This window comes from Otolemur garnettii, unplaced genomic scaffold, assembly GCF_000181295.1.
Source record: "Otolemur garnettii isolate 467f Iridium unplaced genomic scaffold, OtoGar3 scaffold00078, whole genome shotgun sequence".
In the NCBI taxonomy this organism is placed as follows: Eukaryota; Metazoa; Chordata; class Mammalia; order Primates; family Galagidae; genus Otolemur; species Otolemur garnettii.
In genome coordinates, this window is record NW_003852473.1 from 2,731,141 (window position 1) to 2,754,043 (window position 22,903).

The 22,903-nt window shown below is 38.2% G+C and overlaps 1 pseudogene; it reads right to left on the reverse strand.

The window, feature by feature from the left end:
• Nucleotides 1–2,852: 2,852 nt before the first annotated feature.
• The window catches only part of LOC100962893, a 33,049-nt pseudogene continuing 12,998 nt past the window's right edge, over nucleotides 2,853–22,903 (reverse strand).

Here is a 22,903-nt window from a genome sequence, read left to right on the forward strand (position 1 = left end):
TCCATCAAGTTTGAAGTTTAATTTAACAGGATACAGAATTCTGGACTGAAAATTGTTTTGTTTTTGAATATTGAAGGTGGCTGACCATGCTCTTCTGGCTTGGAATATTTCAGTTAAAAAGTCTGCTATCATCTTAATGGCTCTGCTTCTGTAGGTCAGTTGATAATCCCTCTTGGCTGCTAGCAGCATTTTTTCTTTCATCTTGATTTTGGGCATGTTCATTACAATGTGTCTTAGAGAACTCTCTTTCAGTTCAGATGACTTGACTCAGGGTTTGATATCCATCTGAAAGGAGTGTGTTAGGGTCTTTAATAAAACTTGGGAAGTTTCGTTTATGATAGTTTCCAGTGAGGCTTCCATTCCTTTGGGACAATCTTTTCCTCTTTCAGAAATCACTATTATTTGTACATATAAATGCTTCATGGAGTCTCATAGTTCTCTAAGCACCCATCTGCTTTCTCTCTACTCTTTTAACTACCTTTGTTAACTCAAAAACTTTATCCTCTAGCTCTGAGATTCTTTCTTATCCATGATCTAACCTATTTTGGGTACTATCTACTGAATCTTTACATTCCCTAATTGTCTCCTTCATTTCCTTAAGCTCCTCCATATCCTTTCTATATTTTACATATGTCTTGTCCAACTTTTGGTTGTGTCTTTCCATTTTCTGGTCCATTCCTTTTATTGTCTTTATCATCCATATTTTAAATTCCCTTTCTGTCAAATCCATAATTCCTTATAGGTAGAGTATTTTGCAATAAATGCCTTATGATTCCTTGGGGGAGTTGCTCTGTTTTGGTTTTTCATTTTGCCTGAATTTTTCTATTGATTCCTCCTCATGTGTTCTTTCTTCTTGTTCACCTCCTTGTCCTCCCTTTTACTTTTCACTGCCTCCTTTGTTTTAAACAGAAGTCTTTGCTCTTGAGACAGTATGTTGCAATATGTTACTGGGACACCAGATGGCACTGTGGGTTTTTCTAGGAGACAGAGAGCATAGTCAACAACCTCTATGTTTCTTATTCCTAACTTAGTTGCCTTTGTTTTTATTTCTATTTTTTTCAGCTTTCAAACAACTTTATTAGAAGGCTGTTTTAAGTGATAACTTCCAATTCTTAATTTTCTTTTTGACAAATTCCAGTTATAACTATGTATATTTTTATATAACAATTTTTGCATTGATCTTTTCATCCTGTTAAAGTTTTCCTCACCAGGCAATTCTGGTGGAATGAAGAGCAACTGTGAAGTCTCTGGTTGACAAGTATTATTGAGTGAGGGCAGTGTGGGGAGCCAGCTCCTACCCTTTCCTCCAGTCCCCCACAAATTCACAGTGAGAAGCACTGCCTTGTTATTCAAATAGGCTGAAATAAAAAAATCCCCTTAGTCCAGGAAACTGGACTTTTGCCTTCAAGGCTGAGGTTCCTTCCACTCTCCCTGACTTAATTGCTCAGAGATCCTGAGGCTTCTTGGGGAAAAGCCCTGCCCTGACCTGCCAAAGGACTTTCCTTTCTTCTGTCTCCAGTCTTGAGAGGAATTTTTTTGGATACAATATCGGACATGGGCATCAGGAAGGGTCGCTTCCAAGTCCCTTCTTTACCCTCCTCCCCACATGGTGGAAGGGGAAGGTACAATCAACCATGAACATAAATATGAATAAAAAAATTGAACTTGAAAGCAATAAAAAACAAATCTATAAAAATAGGATATAACTCTGCTCAAATAAATACAATATAAGTAGGTTTCAAGCACTGTGACATGTCACATGAGTGGAATGTGAGGCTGGTCCCACTTTGTCATGAGTGGGATTGGACACACATCAGGGGCATTAGAAGCAGATTTTAATGCCACCAGCCAAACCACTTGCTCCTCTTGTCTTCCCTCTGGAACCACAGAACTTGCATATTCTTTTAGTTTGTCTTGAACAAAACCCTTTCCCCAATAATACATAATTAAGGCCTTTACTACCTTTGTTCTCTCACCAAAGCATATAGATGCTCTGCCCATCCCTCTAAAACATGATCCTCCACTGCCCTCATGCCATAGAGTGAGGACAGTGAATTTGGTTCTGAGCTGGTGCCAGTCTTGAAAAGACTCCAGGCCAGCTCAGAGCCCCAGGAGGTCCCAAAGTAGGGAGAAGAGGCCTCTGGCTTCCAGGGCTCCCCTTCCATGAAGCCAACTGTCATAATGCCAGGCAGCCAGTGCCCCCTGCAGGCACACATACACCAAATGCTCAGCTGCTGATAAGCTTGGTGGCCAACAGCAGGACTCAGGTAAGGAGAACACAGGGCTAGACCCTTTACTCTTCCCAAACACAGAGTCAGTGGACCCTGTAGGTTGGGGAGTTGGACCAGTCCCACCTTTCTTCATGGACTGAGGGGAGAGGCTGGGCAGGGGAGTGGGCTAGTAACCCTTCTCCTACCCTATCACCTTGGCAGAGAGGCAGGAAGCACAGAGACATGGAGAAAAGCTCAGCAGGCCAGGGAGCGGGGGCTTATAGCCAATGTCTGGCTTCAAGGACAAGATGGAAGAACTAAGTTGGCCTCCAAGCTTGCTATTTGGCAGGCTCTGCAGAAAAAGCCCTACCCCTAGGTGTGAGAGCATGAATCCTGCTGACCGCTGGACCCTGAGGAATGCTCACGGTTCTTGTCTGCAACTGTGAGGGCACCAGGGTCAGCAGGACAAGCCCTGTGGACCTACCAGCTCTCCCACCTCTCCATGTAGGTGCATCCTGGGGTTTTAAAAGCTTGGCATAGTCAGCTTAGTGTTGGGACACCACAGAATGAGATGGCTGCACATCAGGTGGCTGCGGCCCAGGATCAGTGAGTACCCTGGGTGTGGGGCTGCCCTCTCTCCCATCACCATGATTGCACACCCAGGGTTACTTTCAAGTTCTGGTATATCACATAGCTGCTGCTTACTGGGATGACCTTCATGAAGTTGGGGGACAGCCCCCAGTACAGCCCAAAGGCCCCCTAAGCTTCCATGATCTGTCTGAAGAGGCTGCTTATGGTCACCTCTGGAGCACTCTCAGTGGAGGCTTGTGCCTGTATCCGTGTCCTAACCAGGGCCAGGGGATAGCTGGCTAGCTGGCCACAGGTACTGGACATGGTGCCATAGGTGAGGATCACAAACACTCTGGCATCTGTGCTGTTCACAGCATAGTGCTGCAGCCAAGCATTCTTGATTGTCTCACAGACTGCTAGGTCAATGTCGGCATAGGGGATGATACCTAGCACGGTGGGGACATAGCCTGTGTAGAAGGTAGCTGCCCCATCTCCAGCCAGCCTGTTTTCTGTAGGGCCATCCAGGTCTTCAAGACCTCCATGGAGTAGAGGTAGATTCTGTTCTGGGCAATGGCCCCTGCCAAGGACTGTGCTACGAGCATTTCATGAATCCTTAGGGTTTCCTGGTCACTACCAACAAAACATTTGATTTGCTCATAGGCCATGTTTGATGGCAGACGTAGGGGCAATTCTGCTTCTCCCTTACAGATTTTCTCTAGCTCTTACATGAAATCTCTCATGTTCAGATTAGTTATTGTTGTCGTAACCAAAAAAATTAATCATGGCCATATTATAGTATTTAAAATTTCCTTACTATTGCCTGTGAGATTTATTCAATATGCATCATGGATTTTGTTTAATTTAATTTTGTCTTGTATTTTGGTTGGAAAGAATATTTAAAGGCAATCTTGGTTTTAAGTTCGCCAAAGGTCATTCTCCATTTAATATCTCACAAGTGCACAAAAATCTTTGTCTTTCAAATTCTGTTCTTAAAGGTGTATGTCTCTATTCATGACTATATTTTAAAGCATAGTTTCTTCTCAAAGAATATTTGAAGTCAATACTGAGATGGGAAAGCTAAACTGGATGCTTTTCTGCCTATGTTCTGTCAAGCAAATTGACAAATTATGAATGTCAAATCTTTGTTACTAACAGTGCTAAAAAGAACATATTTTAATTTTCAAATCCATTGACTAAGTTCAAGGAAAGTTTCTCAAGTGCAACTGGGTATATTAAAAAATAAATCTTGTCTTGAAATAATTTACTATTTGATTTGAAAAACTACAAAGTGTGTGTGTGTATTATATATATGCATACATGTATGTATATTGTTTCCAATACATGTATCATACACACACACACACACACACACACATAACACTGCAAACAATAAGAAAAACTGTGAATAGAGAGCACTGCCTACAATTTTCTACACTGAAATACTCCAGGAGCAAACATCTCCCAGCGTCTTGAGGCAGAAACATAAAATTTTTAAGGAATGTAAATTGTATGCTGAATCTTGAATTATGGTGAGCAAAGATTGTTCAAAGAACATAATTCCAGACTAAATGAATTAATCAAATGGACAGATTTTTATCAGTTTAAAATTATTAAATGCATTATCTGGGGATTGACCAAGAAAAAAGAATGCAAAAAAACAAAAGATGCAGAGAAGTGTTTAAGGATGAGTCAACTTGACCTTCTCATATGAAATGCAGGTTTAAGACATGTCTTCCTATGGTGTCCTGGTAAATATTTAGCAACCAGTCCTCTGAGGGAAACCCTGATTTATGTTACTACCAATTCCCTTGGTGCAAATGCAACCACAGAAGGTAACAGCTGGGGCAGAGTTGGGGAGAGACGGGCCATTGCACATGATTAAAATTTCTACCACACAAATACAATAAGTACAAATAATCTTAAGAACAAAGAGGAAAATATAAAATAATTTGGAAATATTTAATTTTGACTATTATCCATCATTTTATGTGATTTATTTAATTGTATGGCTATATGATTTAATTTCAATGACTATTGTGTTTAACCATCAGCTCACAAAATTTAACAACTGGTTGTTGTGAGCCTAAATAAGCCAGTTCCAACACAAAACTGCTTGCGGCCACATAACAGATTACGCTTTATCCTAAAAGCAGTGTGGAAAGCCATTAGGAGGCTTTAAGGAGAGGAGAGACTGTATTGTATTTTCATTTTAGAAGCTGACTCATGCAGCTGTGTGGAGAAGGCTTGGCAGGAGATGAGAGGAAATGCAGAGCCAATTAGAAGATTACTGGGGTCTGTTCTCTTAGAGGCACTCGGAGTTCTGACATCATAGGAGCTTCAAAAGGCATAAAAACATTTTCCCTTTACTTCGGTGAAAGCACATTTAGACATTTACAAGAAAATCATAAGAAAAACACAGAACAAAACAGGAAATGCAAAAAAGCATGCCACTCAATGAGCTTCCAGCGTAGATTCTATCTCCTACCTAGGAACTAACTTTTGGACAAAGATGGGCTCATCTTGTCAAATTGGATTCCAGAAAATACAGGGCTAATCATTTTCTTTTAATCTCAGTTTTTCCTTATTTAGTTTGCCAAATACATATGAACGTCCTACTTCTGCATTCATTGTCCTGAAGTAATATTTCTTTCACCTGATGTTTCAGCTGCTAAATGACTTCCCAGATCTCAGAACATCACAACGGGTCTTCCCAAGCCACAAACATTTCTTCTCTTTCAGGAGGAGGCCAATATTTGTTTTTATGGCAGATCAGATTATGGTGCTTTACAGATGTGTTTTGCTGGACAAAACACATCCAGCAACTTTATCTCATTTAACTACAGACTAATCCTGTATGATGGAGTGATCAGTATTTATATTTACTAGGTATACTTTCTAAGTTTTTTCTTTTCTTTTTTTTTTTGAGACAAAGTTGCTCTGGATAGAGTGCCATGGCATCACAGCTCATAGTGAGCTCAAACTCTAGGGCTCAAGCAATTCTCTTGCCTCAGCCTCTCAAGTAGCTGGGATGACAGGTGCCCACCACAATGCCTGGCTATTTTTCATTGTTGTTTAGCAGGCCTGGGCTGGGTTCACACCAGCCAGCCCCAGTGTACATGGCTGGTGTCCTACCCTCTGAGCTACGGGTGCTGCCTACTTTCTAACTTTTAAAGGGATATCAAAGGTTAGAATATCAAATAGCATAACCTTACAGTCATGAAATGTAAAGTACTAAAATTTTAAAAGCAATTCTGCATGAACAGAGTAAATAATACATTCAATGTCATTAAGTTATTAATATTAGTTAATATTAAAGTAATACAGGAAGTCTTCATACTATAGTGTAGAGACTTTCCAAAGGATATGTAGGTACTTGGAGATTTGCAAAAAACTTTCCAGATCCTAAAAATTCATGAATAATGTTTCTTAAAACTGATTTATCTAAGAACCTATTTTCAAACAAGATGACCAAAAAAGTTGGTCATCTTCCCAACTTTTTTTCATAATTATTCTTTTTTCATTTTATAAAATAAAAGCATTCTCTTTTATCTACTTCTAATGCCTTCAAGGTACATTGTCCTGGGATTGAAAAATCCTTAGTATCCAATATTAGGACTGTTTGAAATATTGTTATAGGTGTTAGGAAAGTGAATGATCTAAATTATTGGGCAATAAATCCTTTTGCAAGTCTTGTACTTTCTAATTATTGTCTTTCAACAAAATCGAAGGATATTCTGATTAAGTTGTTGGCTGATCTATCATTAAAATAACTTTTATATGATAAATCAGAAGGGCATGTAACTTGAAATGTGTTCAAAGAATTGTGTGTCACTAATATAATAAAACTACTTCCATTTCCATCTATATTTTTATAGAGATGACTTTTTTTAGCGCTGCCATCTATAAAAACAAAAAGAGGAACAGAATCAATGCTGACTCTTGGCTCATTGAGCAGCAAGTCACATTCACCCACAGATAGAAGCCTCATACATTCCCTGTATTTTTTCCTTTTGTTAATAATTCATCAAAATTTATAAAGTGGTCATGTTGTTTCTATTGCCTACTACTATGAATTATAATGACTATTCAATTATATATTCAAAAAATTTTTAAAACAGAACTTTATGATCTCAGGAATTTTACCAAAAACATTAAATAGATCCATTTTTATTGCAGAGGAATATGATAGGGTGATCAATCATAACCTTTCAAACATAAAACGTATGTTATTAAGATAAAATTCTGTGGGGTAAGTGGAATGGAAATATGAGTTTAAGAAGGAAAAATTGTTGTAAGTTTCTCTTAAAAACAGCTTGTTTTGTAATTGGATAATGGTTGTTATCAAGTCACTATGATATGTGGATTCTTTGGAACCAATTTAAGAATGATGTAAGAATTGTATTTAAAACTGCAAATATTTGAAGCACACTAAAAATGGCATCATTTATAAGTATTTAGGCTTTTGACAGCTTACATGTCGGCTTAAATATGTGTGAGGATACATGTAATTTTTCAAAGTTCTTTTAGAGAATCCATGGAAAAAAATTGTTGAAAACTTTTGCTTTTCACATGAAGACAATGGATTGAACATCTTCATGTGTTTCTGCCATCTCTGTCCCTCCAACACCAGCGAATTATTTTTTTCTTCCCTCAAGCCACATGCTTCTTTTTTAATTTCTCCAAGAGGGAGATGGTGTATACAGGTCAAGCAGAAAACAACAGACCAGGTGGTTACTTGCCTGCCTGGCAGTTAACAGGCTCATGCCCCAACTAACTGGCTCATTTCTGTACAACAGCCCCTTGGTACATGAGCCTCAATTTCATGCTTGAGTACAATTACAAATCACCACATGTCATGGGCCTTCATGGTCACTTGCACAGGGTTGACACCATGAACATTAAATTTGTGAATACTATGTATGAATCCACTGAAATTTCCCATTGGACAAGGAGGGAAATGGTATTCCAAGAGGCTAAGCCACTTGGCCAAATTTACTCTGCTGGTAGAAGGCAGATCCTGATGCATCTCAAATCTATAACTCTCTCTTGTATATATGTGCACATATGTATGTATATACACACACACATATATCCATATAAATACATGTGCCTGTATATACGTTCTTGTGTATTTGTTGTTTTGTTCTTGTGTGTGTGGATAAGTCCAAGCTCATGAGGGACTAGTGGGACCTCTGTATCTCAAAATGATCTCACCTCAGTGACTACATGCCTCACACTCAGAGAGGGGCCAGTTGAGAACGGCTCTGTGTACCACACAAAGAACAGGAGTGGGGATCTGAAGGACAACATGGTATGCATCCCTGCCAATGCCTAAACTCATTCACTCATACACGTAATAAATATATATTGTATGTAACATGAACTTTAATAAATTGGTAAATACTTCTCGCATACCTTTCTTTTTACCTTGTCAGCTAGCTGTTCATCACCAAGCCTGTATTCACTGAGTATATATTGAATAGGGAATAAAACTCTGAGCAAGATGCAAGAAGTCCCTACCATGACAAAGCTAATTTTGCAGTGGGAGAGATGGACCATAGACAAGTAAAAAAAAGAAATGCTCTGATTCCTAAGACATGGGGCTTCTTTACATGGGTGTAAGAGAATACTCGAGACCTGAACTTCATTGTTTGAAGATCTAGAGCAGTAGTTTTCAGCCCTGACTGTATGCAAGCGTTGCCTGGCAGACTTTAAAAAGACCTGATGCATAGGCCCCTGTGACATCATTTCAATAAAAGTGTCTGTGATGGAGCTCAGACATTGGTAGTGTTCATTGCTGCCAGGTGTTTCTAATATCCAGTCATAATTGAAGACTTCTTGGGTAAAAGTGGCACAAATAGGGACAGCAGTAAGTTGACACATTCTTGTCCACATGTACACACATGGCATGGGCCAGGAACTGCAAGGAGGGGAAAAACACAGGAATTTAGATCAGAAAGACAAGAAAGGCCACACTGTGCGCAGCCTGGGAGGTCATGGTAGTAGGTTTGTAGTTTACATCCTACATGTAATGGAAAGTATTAAACTACGTGTTAGGTCATATGACAAAAGGATGGCAATAGGAAAGAAACAGAAAAGATTCTTCTCCAAACCTCCCGATGTGAAACATAAAGACACATTTTCTGTGTTTTTAATCAAAAGTCATGCTGATCATCCAGTCTCTGGCAAATGAGTGAATTGTTCTTATCAATCAAATCAAAGAGAGTGAAATATTATTCTCTTAAAGATGATGGGTCACCATCACCCTGGAAAGAAAGAGAAGTGGAGTGACACTGTACACTGATGCTGTCACTAAGTGAATAAATAAAAGTAAAGACAGTCACAACACACACATAATTACAAGGAGTATTTGTGTGCATATCTAGAAACCTGTTTTTAAAATTCATTGTTCCTGAAATGCAAAGAAATGCTGTCTCAGCTTAGAACTACTTAAAATTATTATTACTTGACATATTTTTCTAACTACCTAATTTTTCCATCTCAGCATATGTTCTTTCCCTGCTGTGGTATTCTGATTAGCCCTGTCTGCTGGAAAGAGAAAAGTGAAGAATTATTTATTCTCAAGATGAAATATTTAGACAATTAAGGGCAAGATTTCTGAAAATACATAAACCGAAATTTATGCCTCTTTAGAGCACTTAAGAAAGAATAGCTTGCTAATCTACTCCATATATACACATCCATGCAGATATAGAGTTTGCTATGTTTTTGTATTTATTTTATTGTGGTGATTGCAGAATGCTATGAAGCAGAAAGGTTTTGCTTTCTCTAGAATAAAAATGGCACATTCATAAAGTCGAATTATTTCACTGAACTTCATGTAGCATAGTAGAAGGCTTGTTATAATTCCTACTATTATTTGACTATGTAATTGTGCTTTCCTTTAGAAATTATAGAAATGTTTACCTATTCCCCACGAGCAAGCAACTCAGAGCTTCCTGTTGTATGTGAAACTGCATGAGTATTTGGGAAGCAAATTTATTCCCTTGGCTATAGTTCAGGCTACTCAGAGATAGGGACTGCCAACCACAGACTGAGACTTCATCCCCCAAATGATGCTCATGGAATTCTTGTCATGCCTTCTCTTTCTCTGGAGGCACACTCGATTCAAGACAGAGAACGCAGTCTCTGTAGTGAGATGAATCTGAGTTTGAGTCTTGGCTCAGCTATTTGCCAGCCGTACACCACCTCTAACTCTCCGGCTCCCTTCTACTGCACAATACAATTGATAGTACTTGCCCTAGTAGAGTTTTGTGGTCATTAGAGAAATAAACACTTTGCCTTGAACCTCACACCTAGTGTATAGCATATTTTCTTTTTAATTTAGCACAATGTTCCCAGTCATTTTGCACATATATTATGTACCTATATATACAAAATTAGATAAAAATCATGCAAACTGTAAGTGTTCATCAACTCAAAATTCTACAAAGGCTTCCTACTTCAAAGCTGTGTTAATGATTTTATTCGTTCTAGGACTGGAAAAGCTCGACCATTAGATCTTAACATTTCTTCCTACACACCCCACCTTCTCTTATGATGTATCTGCATAGTAATGTTCTATTTATGGTTTTTACTTGAATATGCCAATGATGTTTTTCATCTGTTTTTCTTTGATCATGTTTTTTTCTCCCTACCTAGATTTCTTCCACATAAAATTCAAATCTGTAATAATTCTACTCATCTTTCAAAGACCAAAGCAAATGACTACTTAAGGAAGTTTTTCTTAATTCCTATATTGGGAATTAATAGTATATTTCCCTTTCCTCTGTTACAGAATGTAATGAAGTCATTACATTATAGTTATTTGTATAAGGTTGCTTTTTACTCATATAATAAATTCCTTGAGAAAAGAGATTTGGCATATATCATCTTTGCATCAATACATTTTGATGGCTTGAATTGATAAAAAAGTCTTAAGGTATTGATGCTGGTAAGGATTTATATCAATCAAATTTTCATGCATTGCTAGTTCTCACTTCACTCTGTTTCACTCGGAACAGTAATATGCTGCCCAAGTCTTTCAGCAAAGTATTTTTCATTTGAGTATCTAGATCAGTGGTTTTCAACCTTTTTTTATCTTATGCCACATTTGAACTTACAGGTAAACTTTGTGGCACATTTAAATTATGTTGATGCAAATAAGAGTAAAAAATATATATACTTATTGTCCTCTGAGACTCTTTCAAAAATAATCTAATTAATTATCTTTTAAAATTTTCATGGCACAGCAGTTGAAAATCACTGACCTAGATAGAACTTTCTGTCCAAACCCCCAACTGTCTACAGTTTCCCTACACATCCCCCAACTCAGAATGTTACTTAAATTTATCTGAATAGAGCCTGTGTTCAACTCATGAATGCTGGTGGCTCTGAAGTGTCTTCCTTGAAAATATTGAAGCTTTCATTTCTCTAAATCCTTAAGTTTCTGTATTTCTCACTATCTCTTCATACTGTGGGAATGGCTAAGAGTTCAGGCTCCAGCCCTTGTGCTTTCACCAAAAAGCATGACCATATCTTCAAGTCTTCTGTGTTTAAATTATTTTGGGACTATTAGGACAAAATTTACCTCAAATCCATAAGTTATTTGCAGGAAGGGGGGATTTTATCATAACATTATCTTTTCCATAATGGGTCATCATAAGAAAGTCAATGGTAGAAAAAGGTAGACGGCTTTTTGATTAAGACTATGTCATCTCTCTTCTGGGCCAAGAAACATCGCCAGGCAATGTCTTGGTGGTGTGGGACAGAAAATACAGCCATAAATTTGATGAGTCTTGCTCACCAGCGGAACTTAGCACGGTGTCTCCCGCATCTGCTTCAGCAGCAGACAATCCCGTCTGTGCCCTTTTCGGGAACCTATTCAAGATATTTACAGCTGAGATGTGCAGGTTGTTTCTGGTATTATATGCCTTAGATATTCTTCTCAATCTTTTCTCTCCCATGTAAAAGTGAAAAAATAGATTTTTATTGAGGTTTCAGGGCATCTTTGGTGCCATAGTAGCTAAAGAAGAGCCTTTTTTTTTTTTAAATAAAATTATAAATGTCCTAGGTCTGTCATGTATAGCACGCTAGGCTCTTAGGCTATTTAAAAATTTTATGTGATCATAAATCTGTTGCATAGTCAAGTTACGGTTTTATAATACATTGTAACCTTCTCCTTTCTCATTTCCTCCATGCTCCCAAGGGATTCGTGTGCATTTTCTAGTTTTATTTTGTTTAGAAAAATCATGGTATTTTTAATTTGGAAAATAGTCCATCGTTCATTTTACTAATGATATTTGCACAAATGAAGAGAACAGAATATTTATAAATAATTAGTCATTGAAATTTCAGCTGGAATTCAGGAACACAGTTAACCCTTGCTGGGAAGGAACAGTGCTTCCCAACAGTCCATGTTGTGAGGGCCCCTCCTGAGCTCAACAATAGACCAGTACTGATGAATATCGCCACAGTTTACCTTCAGTTTAGGATTAAGTTCTCATGTCTTTCCATACATCTAGATTTTATAACAACCTCTTCTACTCTCCCAAGCAAATTAAATCTGTCTTAATGGAAAAAAAAATTTTGAGACAAAGTCCCCCTCTATCACCCTGGCTAGAGTGCCATATGTCATCCTTTACAGCAACCTCCAACTCTTGGGTTAAAGCAATCCTTTTGCCTTAGCCTCCTGAGTAGCTGAGACTACAGGGGCCCATCACCATACCCAGCTGGTTTTTCTATTTTTAGTAGAGACAGAGTCTTGCTTTTTCTCAGGCTGGTCTCAAACTCCTGAGCTCAAGCAATCCACCCGCCTCAGCCTCCCAGAGTGTTAAGATTACAGGTGTGAGCCAATGCACTTGTCTGGAAAAATATTTTTAAGTTGTGATTTCAAAAAAAGTATCAAGGGCAGCACCTGTGGCTCAAAAGAGTAGGGCACCGGCCCCATATGCCAGTGGTGCTAGGTTCAAACCCAGCCCCAGCCAAAAACAAACAAACAAACAAAAAAGTAACAAAATAGCTTCTGTCCTTCAGAATTCATAATATAGGAGCACTTTTTATCTCCTTTACAGCATTTTTTCTCTAAGAAATTTTGGGTTTTCTGGGGAACAAAGTGAGATGACCAAATAGAAATCCCCAGCAATTGTCCTCCAACAAGAACATCCAATTCACCAACTATCCATGAAAGCCAGCACCTTCAGAGGAACCAAAAGTCAGGCGAGTGATCATACCCCTGACCTAATATTACATCAAGGAAAGAGGCACGAAGAGGGCAGGAAAAAATACTTCAATTGACTACACTGCCCCTGCCTCTGTAGCAGTCCATGCCGTGCCATCTGATAGAATAGAGAGAGAATCTATGTGCTCGGGAAGAGAGAGTGAAGTGATGTTGAGACTTCACGTTGAAATCCAGAGCAGCCTTGACACAGGAAAACACAGCACAGGACAGAATTCTGCTGGTGCCCAGAGGTAGCATCTAGATCAGCCTCATCAGAGGGAAATCTTCTGCTCTGAAACCTGAGTTCCCACCAGCCCCACTACCAGCTGGTGAAAAGCATCCTAGGGCCTGGTCTGAACTCATAAGGCAGTCCATCCACAAAGGACGCAGTCCTCGGCAGCTCCCACGGCTGTGCTGACCTACGGCCAGTGCGCTTGGGGGCACATGACCCTGTGAGACACCAGCAGCTGCAGCCAAGCCAGAGCCTGTGCCGCCTTCCCCCAACTCCAGGCAATACCACTTAGGGACAGTCTTCATCCACGTGGGGAAAGGACAGGGCAGGGCTCAGAGGATTTCGTTTTGCAAATTGGGTACCCGCTCAGACATAGTAAAATGAAGCCAAGCAGACTCCTGAAATCCCTAAGTCCAGGCCCTAGTTCCTAGATGCCACTTTTGGACCTACCCTGGGCCAGAAGTAAACATGCTTCCCTGAAGCAAAGGACTGAGTACTAATGGGATTCACCACCTGCTGACTGAAGAGCCCTTGAACTTTAAACGAACATCTTGGTAGCCAGGCAACAGTCTCCAGGGGCTTTAGGTGACACTGGGCTGGCTTCAGGTGTGACCTGGTGCTAGTGGCCATAAGGGAGTGTCCATATCACTCCTTCCCTAATTCTAGCAGCCCAACACAGAGAGTGAGGGGAGAAAGTGAGAGTTTTCTTGGCAATCCAGGGGATTCTCCTGTAGTCTGTAAGAGTTACAGCATTACTGGGCTTGGGGTACCCCCAGTGCTGATACAGCTACAGTGAGCAAAGATTTAACTGTAACACTCAATTCTCTTTGAATATCCAGAAATCCTTCTCAAGAAGGAAGGGTTCAAACAAGTCCAGACTGTGAAGATCCATATCAATACCTAATTCTTCAAGGCCTGAACATCAGCAAACATCCATAAGCATCTAGAGCATTCAGGAAAACATGAGCTCACAAAATGAACTAAATAAAGAGCCAGTGATCAATCCTAGGGAAATGGAGGTAGGCGACCTTTCAGACAAAGAACTCAAAATAGCTGTCCTTAAGAAGCTCAGTGAAATTCAAGACAACATAAAAAAGAATTCAGATACAAAAATCACCATATAAAAATCGGCAGCATTTCTATATGCCAACAGCAAACAAACTGAAAAAGAAACCAAGAAAGTGATCCATTTATAATAACCACCAATAAAATAAGTACCTAGTAATGAACTTAACCAAAGAAATGAAAGATGTTTATAATTAAAATTATAAAACATTGATGAAGAGGACACAGGCACACAAATTGAAAGATATCAATATTGTTAAAATGTTCATACTATGCAAAGCAATCTATAGATTCCACGCAACCCTAATCAATATACTAATGATATTCTTTACAAAACAAAAAAAGAAATGTATAATCCTAAAATTTATTTGGGACCACAAAAGACCCAGAACAGCTAAAACCATTCTCAGCAAAAGAACAAAACTGGAGGAATCGTACTACTTGAATTTAAATTATTCTACAGAGTTGTAGTAACCAAAACAGCTTGGGGCCTGCATAAAAAGAGACACTTAGATCAATGGAACTGAGAGAAGAAATAAGAAATAAAATCAACACATCTATAGTGAACTTATGTTCCACAAAGTTGCCAAGAATGTACAGTGGGGAAATGATACTCTTGTCCATAAATGGTGCTGAAAAAACTGAAATTGCATATGTGGAAAAATGAAACTAAACTCTTATCTCTCAAAATATACAAAAAATAAATAAAAATGGATTATAAACTTAAATCTAAGACCTGAAACTAATAAATAGAACATGGGCTAATGCCTTCTTGAGTAATACCACCAAAGCACAGGCAACCAAAGCAAATTTGGACAAATGGAATCACATCAGCTAAGACCTTCTGCACACCAAAGGGGCCAATTAACTAAGTGAAGAGACAATGAACAGGATGGGAGAAAATATTTGTAACCTACCCATCTGACAAGGGATTGGTAACTTCTACATATAAGTAGCTCCAACAACTCAATAGAAAAAAAATCCAATAATCTAACTTTAAAATAAGCAAAATACCTGAATAGACATTTATCAAAAGAAGTCATATCAATGGTCACTTACAAAAAATGTTTCCCATCATTAGTCATCAGAGAAATGCAAATCAAAACCACAGTGATATATCATCTCACCCCAACTGAAATAGCTTTTATCAAAAAGGCAGGTAATAACAGATGATGATGAAGATGTGGAGAAAGAGGAACCCTCCTACACTATTGTTGGGAATATAAATTAGTGCAATCGGTATGGAGAACAGTATCAAGGTTCCTCAAAAATCTAAAAATCGAACTACCACATGACTCAGCAATCCACTGCTAGATGTATATCTAAAAGAAGGGAATTCAAATGTATTGAAAGTTAATGGTGAATTTTGAGATACTCTTATGTCCAGGGGAAGGGAATTCAGTATATTTAAGAGGCATTGGGGGCGGCCACCTCATATGCTGGAGGTGGCAGGTTCAATCCCAGCCCCAGAAAAAAACTGCAAAAAAAAAAAAAAAAGAGGTATTGGTAGTCCCATGTTTACTGCAGCACTATTCACAGTAACAAGATACAGAATCAACCTAAGTGTTCACTAACGGATGGATAAAGACATAATGCACAGAAATAATGGAGAACTACCACATAGTTGCACACTCAAAAAAAGAATGAAATCCTGCCATTTGCAACAACGAGGGTGGAACTGGAGAATCTTGTAATAACTGAAATAAGCCAAACACAGAAAACAAATCTCCTATGTTCACACTCATATTTGGGAGCAAAATGCCAAAAAACAAATGATCGCATGGAGACAGAGAGTACAATAATGGTTCCCAGAGGCTGGGAAGGGTAGCAGAAGCAGAGAGGGGATAAAGTAAAAATGGCTAACAGGTGCAAACATACAGTTGTTAGTTAGATACAACGAACAATATTTGATAGCACAATGAAGTAATTATAATCAACCCTAAGTTAGGGTATACTTTAACTAAAAGAGGGGCATTGGAATTTTTCTAACACAAAGAAATGATAAATGCCTGAGGTTATGTACCCCAATTCACATTGTATGCCTGTATTAAAACATCACATGTACCATAAACAGTTGTTAATTTGGGGGATAAAAAAGACATTGTTGCTATAAATCCATTAGCCTCCCTGGAGGGGAGTGACGAGTCCTAAAGTTCCTGCTTTGTGTCTGAGGTTGTACATGAGCTAGAATGAGGCAATTTGCTCAAGCACACACAATGTAGAAACTCTGTGTGTGTGTGTATTTAAGTTGAAAATGGGGAAGTTTGAATTTCTTGACTATTAAGCTCCAAGGGCTTTCTACAAAGGATTTTATAAATGCACAAATTTATTCTTGGGTCTGTAAATTTACTCTTTTTTTTTTATTTTAGCTTTCAAAGATCTATTGTTTGATCTTTCTTGGGGACAGGGACTCATCACACTATGAAAGTCAATGAGGGCATAAATTCTATCTCTGCAACCCAGGAAGCTATTAATAGAAAAAGGACACATGACTTAGCGTTACACAGAATGTTCCTTCCGCCTGGGATCAGAACCTTGAAAGAGAGCTACAAGGATTTAGGGGACTGTAAGTGAAGATTATTCTTGTTGTTTATCTTGGAGAATAGAGAAGAATGGCGGAGGCAGGAGCTGCAGGGCACCGTCAGCAACCCTCCTGCCCAGCTCCAGGCATGACTGTCGTTTGCTTCTGGACTCATTAGCAGCACTGGTTCCCAGCTAATCCCTGAGACGAGTTGTATTCTTGCCATATGTTTGTATCCCTCCATTACATTCTTATTCCACTTAAAGTAGGGTTTATTTCTGCTTTTTGAAACCTAGAACCCTGTCTGGATCTTGTTATCCATCAGCAGCAGCAGCCAGACCACAGTAATCACATGTGTACTCCCCACAGAAACCTTTCAGGAGCCAACTAGAAGGGCTTCCAAATATAATGTAATGCATTCCAGAGGAGGAATGTATTGCATTTCCATTCTAGGTCAACAGATACAGGAGTCGAGACATATAAAAAGTAAGTTTGAAAGCAGACGTGATTACTAGAAGCCAACCTGGGTGATGTGGTACAGAAGGAACCCTGGCCTTTAGAGACAGGGAAATTTCCACCACCACATACTTAGCTCGGTGATCTGGGTGATGTGCTTTTTATCTCTAAACAATTATCCCTTCACTTGCACAAAACAGAGACCACCAGCTGCAAAGCCCATTTCACAGGGGAGGAATAGAACATTAACAGAAGGTAAGCAAATCAAAGTACAGTGAAACTGCCTTGCTATAAATGCGACTTTTGTGTTGTACAACAGGTGAGTGCTGGGCGTCTGTCTGACTGCGTTTTCATTTCGTAATGACCTTCCAGAGGAACTCATACCAGTCCTACTCCTTCATTTCAGGTTTTAGGCTAGGCATGGTGGGAAAGGGCAGCCTTTACAGTCAGATGGGTCTGCAGTTGAGTCTTGGTTTTAGCTCATTACCTGTGTGACCAGTGGCAAGGAAGTCAAACTCTCTGAGCATCAGTATTCTATATAATAAAGCAGTATAAAATAGAAATCCTAACATTAATTTCAGGAATGCTGTAATGATAGCAATATCTACATTAATAAAAATTGTATATGTAAATTAAATATGCATATTTAAATAACGATGTATAAGAGGTTATGCATGCTAAGTCTGTCATTTATTAGCTATGTAACATGGAAAAACTCTGAACCCCTCTGAATTCAGTTTTTTCACATGTAAAATGGGAGTCATAATGGCAACTATTTTAGATTTTTTTAGAGGATTAAATGACTTAATCCTACAAGAGCAGTTAGGACATTGCTTGGTACATAGTATGCTCTCAATGATTATTAGCTATTATTATTATTTTTAGGCAAAGCATCTTACACAGTATCTGTTATTTATTAAACACTCAATAAATGATTATGTTAATCACTAGTTTTTGCTTTCTCATAACTAAATAATCACAATATTCAATGAGAATTTATTCCTTGAGATCAGGGAGATCAGGTTGAATACATACATGCCTAGTTTATTGTATCTTCTAACTATTTAAGGAGAGATGGCTTTGTTCTTACTCCTATTAAGCAATTATTTGCCATTAACTGAGATAAATTTTAAACTTCAGGGTGTGCTATAGGAATCAGATATTTGTAGTTGTAGCTGCTTGGACACTGGCACTGGAATTCCTTCCTCTATCCTTCCGCTCCATGTGTAGGAAACTTGTCTCTGGACTGTCTTCTTCTGTCTGTTTCGGAATCCTTGAGGGACAGTGCTGCTGGGCATTGTTGATTCTGGGTCTACCTACAAGATAATGTCCTGAGCCACCGTGTCCAGCCCCCACTTTTAAGCCACTGAGTGAAAAAGCTCCAGGACATTTTATTGAGGAAAGTGATCAAACACCACAGGGATGAGTCACTAGAAAGGTCAGAAAGGGAGCTGTGTGGGGTTGCAGTCTAACAAGGTCTCTGAACATCAGCAGGGGAATGATGACATGGAGCACGTTGTGGAGGGAATGGTTCCAGGCACTGGGTGTGCTATGATAAAGAAGTAGTAATCAAAATATTTAACAAAATATGCTATGTTTAGACTATCCACCAATCAGAAGTGGACATAGGGCAATCAAAGGGACAGAGGAGATAAACAAGGAGTTTGGGTAAAGTGATAGGTGACAGCTGAAAGGCGCACTTGTTCAGACTGACGCTTCTGTATTAAGAGGAAGACCCTCCCCAAGGGACATAAGCTACCATGTTTAGTGGCAAACCTCCTTCTGAAAGAGATGTCCCGGATAACTACATTCGGTGAGCAGGTATGCAAGCAGGGCTCACGGCTGAATTGCAGTGGTTTACACAGGCGTCCTTGGGCCTGAAGCACACATGCAAGAAAGATATCATAGAGTTTTTGACTGGTGAGAATCTATAGCCAAGTAGGTAAGAAATAGAAAAGTACAAAAATGTGGTTAAAAAACAAAACTAATACAATCAGCAAACAAAGAATTTATTTATATACATAATGTATGTCAAACCAGATGCCACAATCCCCAGAAATTCATGGCATCATTTTCTATAATAGTTAAATCTACATAAATAGTTAAATCTATACATAACACATAACACATAAAACACAATGACTACCTCTAGAAGGAGAAATACCCCATGATTTTTATTTTCCACTTTTGCCTTTTTACCTTATCCATTTAAGATAATACAAATGGCTGCACCACATTCTGTATGCCCTGGAAAACCACATGGGATTGGCATTCCCACCTCCTCTCACCTGTGTCAGAGACCCCACTCCCACCTTGTAACCTCTTGTCCTGGTCTCCTCTCTTCCCTGAATCTGCTTTCTCACTCAGGCCTCCCCCTCTACCCACCTCCCCCGTAGCTGGTTTCCCCTCTACCTAATGCCAACTCCAAAGCGAACATGTGCCTTCTAGTGGCTCTTATTAATATCGTATTTAATTCTTCCCACTATACCATTGGGAAAGAAACATTTTCATTTAAATTTACTTTAATACTGGTAAATAGCCATTTTTAATAGCCATTTTTTCCACATTATTTTCTACTTGTGTTTCTTTGATAAACTGTCTGGTCTTTGTGTATTTTTAATAGGAATGTTTAGCTCTTAGAGCATTATCTCCTATAGTGTCTTAAATTCCTTGAAAATTAAATATATTTCCAATATTTTATTAGTATATGTGCAATTTGCCTTTAAAATTGTTTGTGGCATATGGCATGGTGCCTGTGGCTCAAGTGGTTAAGGCGCCAGCCACATACACCTAAGGTGGAGGGTTCGAACCCAGCCTAGGCCTGCCAAACAGCAATGATGACTGCAACCAAAAAATAGCCGGACGTTGTGGGGGGTGCTTGTGGTCCCAGCTACTTGGGAGGCTGAAGCAGGAGACTTGCTTGAGCCCAGGAGTTGGAGGTTGCTGTGAGCTGTGATGCCATGGCACTCTAGACAGGGGGGCAGCTTGAGGCTCTGTCTCAAAAAAAAAAAAAATTATTTGTGGTATATATGACATATAAGAGGTTTAATTTTTAAAACTTGTATGTATCAATTTTTTATGAATTATTTCTTTGATTTTAAAATTTTGCTCATCCACAGATCAGATATAATAACAATTTTTTGTTTTCATTACAAATTTATAGATCCTAACTGTAGAAAAAATGGATTAAAAAGGCACAAGCGAAAAATAAAAGCATGTAACATTTCTCCTTCTAGAGATAGTCATTGTGTTTTGCGTATATATATTTTAAAGAAAACTATCATAACTATTATATAATTTTACATTCTTCTTGATCTGTTTAATATGATACCACAAGCATTTTCTTTCAGTATATTCTCTGACAGCGTGACAATAAGGTTTATTTTTATAGATTATATGTTATTTTGATTTTAACAGCTATATTCCCCAGTGCTTCTCAGTATTATTAGAAATGCTTTTAAATAAAATTATTGCTGTTATCCAACATTTAGCCACTGCACAGGGCTGTCCACATCAGAAGCACTCCAGCAATTATCAACACTTGTAGTTTGAAGCATTAGCCCTTGTGACTCACGATTTGGTGCTAGCCCAGGACTCCTTTGTAATCTGTATCCAATTTTTAATTTAAAATATGCTAAATAGCAAATTTGGGGCTATTTGGGGTATTTGGGGTAAGATGTTATACTCTAGATTACAAGTGGAAAAAAAATGCATTCCAAACCCATCTGAAATCCCCACATAATTTCTTAAACTATGCTTTAATAGTCTTAAACTAAGACTAAGACTAAGTTAAGTAGTCTTTAACTACTTTAACTAAGTAGTTAAATAATTTGCCAATAACTTCTGTATATTAAAAATCATATAAAACATTGTCTAATTACTTAGTATTCAATGAACTCAGTATAGGGAATGTTTGCACATAGTACATGATACCAGATTCAAATTGCATTTTCTTCTATAATGAAGCAAATATAATTGTCATGTAAAAATAGAAAAAATAATTAAGATGCAAAACAAATGCAAAAAAGAAATATAATGTAAATATTAAGCAATGAAAAAATAGTCACCATCTAAAGAGTTATAAGTGAAATTTAGTGGAAATAGAAATAGGGTGGAGATGTGGTCAGCTAATCATGGTTGTTGTCCTGGAATGGGGAAGGAGAATTCCAGAGAGATGGGGACAGAGGAGGTTCATCATGTCCAAATTCCACGAACTCAGGAGCTTTGTCTTCTCCTGGGAAATAGAAAATCAGAAGTTGAATCTTAAAATTATCCTTTGAAGCTATAGGTAAAACCATGAAAGAAAAAAATACATAAGGAAATTTTGCTTCTGTTCATAATGAAATAAAGGGGATTCTATTTACATACCTTTAAAAACTATATAGATAGATATAGAAATACTATATAGATAGATAGTTAGTCATATAGATAGAGAATGATGGTAGATAGATAAATACATACATACACACCAGTACGTAGTCTATCTGTAACAGTAGGAATCAGAGTTTGGAAAATAGCAAGCATACAATTATGACTCGTGAGAGAAGAAAAACAAATGATATAATTCTTACAATTGCACAGGCTTTCTGACTGTCCCCAGTAATTATGGCCACAGTAGAGGAAGGGAGAAAACAAAAAAACCTAGTAAACAAACATGAGAGGGAGATCCAGCAGGGAGGAGACCACAGCAGCTAGAATTTACATATGGGATTAGTGGATATGAAGGAGCTGTATGGAATGAAAGCTAGCTTCAAAAATTAAAGCACTGACATTTGCTTGCATGACTGGAGACTAGTAACAAGAAAAATCTAATGAAAGGCATTAGGCTAAACTATCCCTGGAGCTCATCTAAGGACTGGAAATAATTTAAGTTCTCAGTGGCCAAAGTGGAAAGACTTTATAATGCATGGGGCATTCAGTAGAGTACTCAGAATCATCTTATATGTAGGACTAACTTAGCCCTAATCTAATGGCTTCTCTAGAATTAGCATATCAAACCTTTCCTGAAAGCCTCGAAAAGATCCAATTGGCACCATATACCTTAACCAAAAGCCAGAACAAATTCTACGGTTATTTAAAGAAATACAATGAAACCCAGCATTAGGGATAAAAAGCAAAATTCACATCACTGGACAACAAATACAAATTAGCCAGTCTTGCAAGGGAAGCAGAAATATATGATCCACAGGCAGAAGAAAAATCAACTGATAGAAGGAGACTGAATAATGGCAGAAATAATGAGCTAGGGCAGACACGTTTGTTCAGAGCCACCGTGAATATTTTCCTATGTTCAAGAACATGAAGGAAAACATGAAAGGCCGTGGTGAGGAGAGAAATGAAAAATAAAAAATAGTGAGACTACACTTACGGTGCATCTTACAAGGGTACATGTGAATAAATGTCTTAACACAATAACTAAGAAAATGCCATGGAGGCTAGGTTGACCAGTCTGATGAAAATATTTCAAATTGTATATAAAACCAGCACATTGTACCACATGACTACATTAATGTACACAGCAATGATTTCATTAAAAAAATGAAAAAAAAAATAGATCCAAGATGATTAAACTTCTAGAGACAAAAAAGTGCAATATCTAAAAGCAAAAAAAAAAAAAAAAAAAAAAAAAA